This window comes from Schistocerca cancellata, unplaced genomic scaffold, assembly GCF_023864275.1.
Source record: "Schistocerca cancellata isolate TAMUIC-IGC-003103 unplaced genomic scaffold, iqSchCanc2.1 HiC_scaffold_376, whole genome shotgun sequence".
NCBI classification, from domain to species: Eukaryota; Metazoa; Arthropoda; class Insecta; order Orthoptera; family Acrididae; genus Schistocerca; species Schistocerca cancellata.
Genome location: NW_026046394.1, coordinates 27,501 through 35,000, shown reverse-complemented (window position 1 = coordinate 35,000; position 7,500 = coordinate 27,501).

Sequence of the window (7,500 nt, the reverse complement as noted above, 5' to 3'; positions counted from 1 at the left end):
AAGGTCTCGCCTTGCGCGGGCCGAGGGAGGATGGGGCTTCCCCGCCCTTCACGGGGCGGCGGCCTCCGCACTCCCGGGGCGTCTCGTCCTCATTGCGAGGTGAGGCGCACCTAGAGCGTACACGTTGGGACCCGAAAGATGGTGAACTATGCCTGGCCAGGACGAAGTCAGGGGAAACCCTGATGGAGGTCCGTAGCGATTCTGACGTGCAAATCGATCGTCGGAGCTGGGTATAGGGGCGAAAGACTAATCGAACCATCTAGTAGCTGGTTCCCTCCGAAGTTTCCCTCAGGATAGCTGGTGCTCGTACGAGTCTCATCCGGTAAAGCGAATGATTAGAGGCCTTGGGGCCGAAACGACCTCAACCTATTCTCAAACTTTAAATGGGTGAGATCTCCGGCTTGCTTGATATGCTGAAGCCGCGAGCAAACGACTCGGATCGGAGTGCCAAGTGGGCCACTTTTGGTAAGCAGAACTGGCGCTGTGGGATGAACCAAACGCCGAGTTAAGGCGCCCGAATCGACGCTCATGGGAAACCATGAAAGGCGTTGGTTGCTTAAGACAGCAGGACGGTGGCCATGGAAGTCGGAATCCGCTAAGGAGTGTGTAACAACTCACCTGCCGAAGCAACTAGCCCTGAAAATGGATGGCGCTGAAGCGTCGTGCCTATACTCGGCCGTCAGTCTGGCAGTCATGGCCGGTCCTTGCGGCCGGCCGCGAAGCCCTGACGAGTAGGAGGGTCGCGGCGGTGGGCGCAGAAGGGTCTGGGCGTGAGCCTGCCTGGAGCCGCCGTCGGTGCAGATCTTGGTGGTAGTAGCAAATACTCGAGCGAGGCCCTGGAGGGCTGACGCGGAGAAGGGTTTCGTGTGAACAGCCGTTGCACACGAGTCAGTCGATCCTAAGCCCTAGGAGAAATCCGATGTTGATGGGGGCCGTCATAGCATGATGCACTTTGTGCTGGCCCCCGTTGGGCGAAAGGGAATCCGGTTCCTATTCCGGAACCCGGCAGCGGAACCGATACAAGTCGGGCCCCTCTTTTAGAGATGCTCGTCGGGGTAACCCAAAAGGACCCGGAGACGCCGTCGGGAGATCGGGGAAGAGTTTTCTTTTCTGCATGAGCGTTCGAGTTCCCTGGAATCCTCTAGCAGGGAGATAGGGTTTGGAACGCGAAGAGCACCGCAGTTGCGGCGGTGTCCCGATCTTCCCCTCGGACCTTGAAAATCCGGGAGAGGGCCACGTGGAGGTGTCGCGCCGGTTCGTACCCATATCCGCAGCAGGTCTCCAAGGTGAAGAGCCTCTAGTCGATAGAATAATGTAGGTAAGGGAAGTCGGCAAATTGGATCCGTAACTTCGGGATAAGGATTGGCTCTGAGGATCGGGGCGTGTCGGGCTTGGTCGGGAAGTGGGTCAGCGCTAACGTGCCGGGCCTGGGCGAGGTGAGTGCCGTAGGGGTGCCGGTAAGTGCGGGCGTTTAGCGCGGGCGTGGTCTGCTCTCGCCGTTGGTTGGCCTCGTGCTGGCCGGCGGTGCAGGATGCGCGCGCCTGCGCGGCGTTCGTGCCCCGGTGCTTCAACCTGCGCGCAGGATCCGAGCTCGGTCCCGTGCCTTGGCCTCCCACGGATCTTCCTTGCTGCGAGGCCGCGTCCGCCTTAGCGTGCTCCTCCGGGGGCGCGCGGGTGCGCGGATTCTCTTCGGCCGCCATTCAACGATCAACTCAGAACTGGCACGGACTGGGGGAATCCGACTGTCTAATTAAAACAAAGCATTGCGATGGCCCTAGCGGGTGTTGACGCAATGTGATTTCTGCCCAGTGCTCTGAATGTCAACGTGAAGAAATTCAAGCAAGCGCGGGTAAACGGCGGGAGTAACTATGACTCTCTTAAGGTAGCCAAATGCCTCGTCATCTAATTAGTGACGCGCATGAATGGATTAACGAGATTCCCGCTGCCCCTATCTACTCCGCGTCCTCGTCGCGTGCGGTCGAGCCTCGCGTGCGCTCCCGTTCTTTCGGCGTTTTGGGTGGGAAAAACGTGTGCGAACAAGCTGAAATTTGGCACAGTGCTTCGCGTCGTGACCATACAACGTGTGTAGAATTTTCTTTGCCGTCGCTCGAACCGTTTTTTAGTTGTCGTGACATTTTCGAAATTCGAAATTTCAGTGTTTTTCTGTATATGTATGGAGTTTTTGGTGTTTGTGAAGTGCTTCATCGACGCAGACTACATCGTGCAACGTCGCTGACGCGTTACCAGCATCATCTAACAGGTATTTTTATCCGTTTTTCTCCAATTATCGATGTTTTCCTAATCCCGTGATGTACCTAAATTCCGGGGATTTTTCCACCTGAGTGGGACTGAATGGGCGCAATTAACCGTATTTCAGTTGATAATGCACGGTAAAGTGGTCCACTGTGCCCAGGAACTGCTCTTTTGGTGGTCATGAGCTGCCCTTTGTCTTCCGCGCGTTCCGCGTGTGTTTAGAAATCCGCTCCCATCCGTCCAGGGCAAGGGGTTAGCTAGCATCCAAGCACACGGCTGTATTCTTGGAGTTTTTCTCTATCAGATAGTGCCTAAAAAACTATCTCTTCCTTTGTTAGTTTCGAAGTTACAGGCAATCGTAGCGAAGAATACGTGGTAACCACGTGGCGACCGGATGTTGCCGATTTTCACCCAAAAACCGGTCGGAGGAAAAAATCCGAGCCCACCGGTTTGTAAACGTCCTCATGCTCCATCAGACGACGTAGGAAAATTAGGGTGTCTCTTTCAAGATTTAACAATTATATCGGTTTTCCCTACGGCCGCGCACACGCGTTGCCGTCCAGCCGCGCTTGCCGCGCTGTGTCTGGTCACTCGTATTAACAGGGCCAGCGCCTTCTCGAGCAAAAACCGAGCATCAGGGCCGTGTACCCAGCTTAATCCCCTCTCAAATGGAGCAGTTTAAGATGTATTTTCCTTCCATGGTTTAAGACATATCCTCTGTATTCTGTCATAGTCCGCAGTCCTTCACGCGGTTAAGAATTTGTTACCCAATATAGGAATAAGTTGAAGGTAAATGCCATGTGCACTGTCTAGAAGTCCATTTATTACCCTCTCGATCCCCAGCGAGAAAAGGCTAGGTCTTTCTCACACTTGCCGAACAGCAGCCACTTTTGTCCAGTGTGAGCGATAGTACCCGCATGCCTAATCGCGGGTTCACGTAAATTTGCCCCCTGCCGCTGCCAACTCACCAAAAGTATATGTATAAATATTGTTCTAGTACGTAAGATCCTTCTATCATCACATAATGTCTTCTTCGGTGCCAATGGCTTGTAAAGTTAGTAACTGAAATTAAAATAGTGGAGCAGTGCGTACCGCTCGGCTGGGAGGCGTGCGCATCCGATTTTTCCTTCCGCTACTATTTAAGAAACAAATTTTGCCGTAGATGATAGGTTGTTACTTCTGTTTTTGGCTGTGTTAGTTTAGGATTAAGGCCTGTGGAAGTGATGTCGTGTGTACCGTGCAGCTTGCCGGAATGTGGATACAGTAATCGGCAAAATTCATGCCGTTACCAAAGCTACAAATAACCATTGTGAATATCTTTCTGTATCCTACTCCCTTCTCAGTTCAAACCAGTGTTTAGTATTTAAAGATGTCTCTTGTGCTGTAGGTTAGGCATTTAGGTTTTAAAAGGAATCTTGTGCGTACATTTAGGTTTTAAAAGGAATCTTGTGCGTGCTGAGTAGCCAGCGTGCGCGTGCATACGAGCAGTGACAGAAAACTGCAAGTTTTCTACCGATACAGTAGCTCTTAAAATCTTATTAGGTAATATATTGATAGTGTAGTCTTCCCCTAGTTCTAATATGATCTTGCTTTCCATTACTTGCTAAATAAGTCTGAGGAACTAAAATGACATAAATTTAAGTCACGAGTGTAGCAAAAAGCAGTGCAAAATGTATTGTTACATCTCGTAATTCTATGATAGATTAGGCCACGTATTTAGCAGATAGCAGATAACCATTGTGAATATCATTCTGTAGCTTACTTCCTTCTCTTTTCAAACCAGTGTTTAGTGTTTAAAGATGTCTCTTGTGCTGTAGGTTAGGCATTTAGGTTTTGAAAGGATTCTTGTGTGTGCTGTGTAGCCAGCATACGAGCAGTGACACTAAACTGCAAGCTTTCTACCGATACAGTAGATCTTAAAATCTTATTAGGTAATATATTGATAGTGTAGTCTTCCCCTAGTTCTAATATGATCTTGCTTTCCATCACTTGCTAAATAGTCTGAGAAACTAAATGACATAAATTTAAGTCACGAGTGTAGCAAAAAGCAGTGCAAAAATTTTTTCGTTACATCTCGTAATTCTATGATAGATTAGGCAACACATTTAGTAGATAGGGTAGTGTGTTGGGCGGTGAGAATCGACTTGTATATGAGCCATTAACGCCCTATAGCGATATCACGGCCTAAAGGACTGAGCGTACCAGAGTAACTGCCCCAAAATGGGGCTCAGCAAAGAGAGTCTCGGAGCAGCAAATGAACCTGGTGCAAACTCTGTGGTCACCACAGACAAGGAGGACTCAGGAAGATGCTCAGATCTCCAGGAAATGGTGAACATCAGGGAAGAGATGGAAGCCTTCATCTTTAATGACACAAACAAGATAAACAATGGACAAAAAAGATTCATTCTAGGGAAGCTATCTGAATACGAACAGATACTGAAGAAGTATCAGATGGAGATCCTAGAACTCAAAACAGAGCTAAGGTGCGTGAAGACCCTGGAAACAAATGCTTCATCAGAGGTCGAAAGCTATGCCAGCAAGGCAGCTGCCAAACCAGCACCTAAACAACAGCCCATAAAAACGCAACATTCGAAAGTGCTAATGATCAAGCCAGCAGAAGGCTATCAGAAAACTGGAGAGGAAGTCGAAGAAACTGTAAGAAACCTTATCTCAACATCGCTGAAGGATGTTCGTATATCAAGATGCAAGAAGACCAGAGAAAATGGCATTGTCCTCGAAGTCCCTAATGACCAGGACGTTGATAAAATCAGGAAGTGTGGTGCAGTAACGCAATCTGGATTAACAGTCTCAGATCCAAAGAAGAGAAACCCAAAGATAATAATCTTTGATGTTCCGAGGAACACAAATGAGGAGGAATTGAAAATGGAACTATACGAGAGAAACCTCGCAAGACTTAACATTCAGAGGGAGGAGGTTATGGAGGGTACCAAGGTACTGTTTAAGACTGGTCCGAGAAACAGGGAAGAGGCAAACCTAGTGCTGGAAGTAACAACAAAGGTGTGGAACAGTCTGTCTAAACAAGGTCGCGTCTACATAAATTGCACCTCTCACAAAGTGCAGGACTATAACAATATAAGCAGATGCTTTAAATGCCAGGGTCATGGACACACAGCAGCAAAGTGTAAAAATGCAGAAACTACCTGCGGCCACTGTGCAGAATCAGGACACACTTTCAAAGAATGCACAAAAAAGAACCAACAGGCCCAATGTGCAAACTGCAAGCGTGCGAAGAAGCCGCATACTCACGCAGTGACTGACAAAACATGCCCAGAATACATTAGGATCAAGACAATACAAAACAGTAGAACTGACTATGGACAATAACAACAATGGAGTGCCACAACGAGGAAGAAGAATGCAGACAGGAACACAGTATAGAGACATAAAAATATTACAGATAAATGGGCAAAGAGCAAGGATAGTTCCAGACCAACTGGCGCACCGAATCCTTGAGGAAAACATAGATGTGCTATTGATCCAAGAGCCCTACTGTCTCAATAATATCGTAGGTGGATATCCACCAGATTTCCAACTTATGTACAACTCTAAAGATGGTCCACCAAAGGCAGCAATAGCAACCAGATCTCAAGTGATAACAGCTATGCAGCTGACAAACTTCAGCAATACCCACATGGCTGTCGCCAGCATTAACGGAGAATTTGGGGAAATGTACATAGCCAGTATATACTGCCAATATGGGGCACCTATAGACGAATTCCTGCAAAAATTAGACACTCTCCTGAATCAGCTAGAAGGGAAACCGGTCATAGTAGGACTGGACTCGAACGCAAACTCACCAATCTGGTATAGTTGCATGACAGATGAAGCGGGCAGAATGCTTGAAGACTTCATCGCACAAAGAGGACTAATAGTGATGAACGAAATGTCAGACCTCACAACATACTGTGGCCCAAATGGACAAAGCAACATCGATGTGACAATCTGCACTCCCCCAGCAGCCAGAGCTCTGTGCAACTGGATGATTCATGAGGAATGGACATCAAGTGACCACAGGGCTATAACATACAATATCAAAGCACCCCAAAGGAGGAGAGAGACAGAGAAATTGGCGACATATAACACAAACTTTGCAAAGTGGCCCATCTTTGACAAACAGCTTGTCAAGTCCACAGAGAACTGGCCACAGGGGACAAACGGTGTAAATGGAATGGCTACCAGACTGCAGGAAGCTATCTATGAATCCTGCAGCAGATCCATGAGAAAGCGAACTCGTGTGCAGAACCCAGTTCCATGGTGGAGTGCAACTCTTGCTGACTTGAGGCGTGACACCATATCTGCACGACGTACATTACAGCGAGCACGGAGAAGTAACAACCACACTGCTACAGAAGAAGCAAAACAGCACTACAACAGGACGAAAAACAAATATAACAGAGAAATCGTCCAAGCCAAAGAGAAGACCTGGAAAAAGTGGGTATCTGACTGTGATCAGAATGACCCCTGGGCCATAGTGAAGAAAGTAATCCGGCCAAAACGCGGCACAGAAAATGTACTGAGTAACGTAAAAGTCACAGACCAGACTACAACAATAACATGGAAGGAGACTATAAGGTCATTGCTACAGAGCCTGCTTCCTGATGACAATGCAGATGAGGATACTGTCGAGCAGCAGTTGGTGAAGATGGCCAACGAGAATTACGAAAACAGTGACATAGACCCTGAATTCACGCCAGAGGAAATAGGGACTGCTATAAAGGCCTGTAAACCAGGCAAAGCGACAGGCCCAGATGAAATTGATGACAAAATAATAAAGAGGGTCTGGCACACGAGTCCCCATCTCCTGGTAGACCTATATAACAGCTGTCTGCAGGAAAGAAAGGTCCCAGATGAGTGGAAAAAGGGTAATGTGTGCATTCTGCTCAAATCAGAAGAAAAACCCAGGGATGAGCCAAAGTCATACCGCCCAATATGCCTGCTCCCTATCATAGCGAAGGTCTTAGAACGCCTAGTCGTAAATCGCCTTGACAAGTTGTATGACGAATCAGGGCTCAAGGCCCCAAACCAGTTTGGGTTCCGTAAAGGTGCCTCAACTGAAATGGCCATTAGGCAGCTCCTTAGCAACGTCCAATGTGATGAGAAGTATGTAGTGGTTATCTTTGTAGACATAGCAGGCGCCTTCGACAACCTCTGGTGGCCTAGTGTCATGAGACGCCTAAGAGAAATCCAGTGCCCACGTAACCTCTATGATCTGATGGTGGACTATTT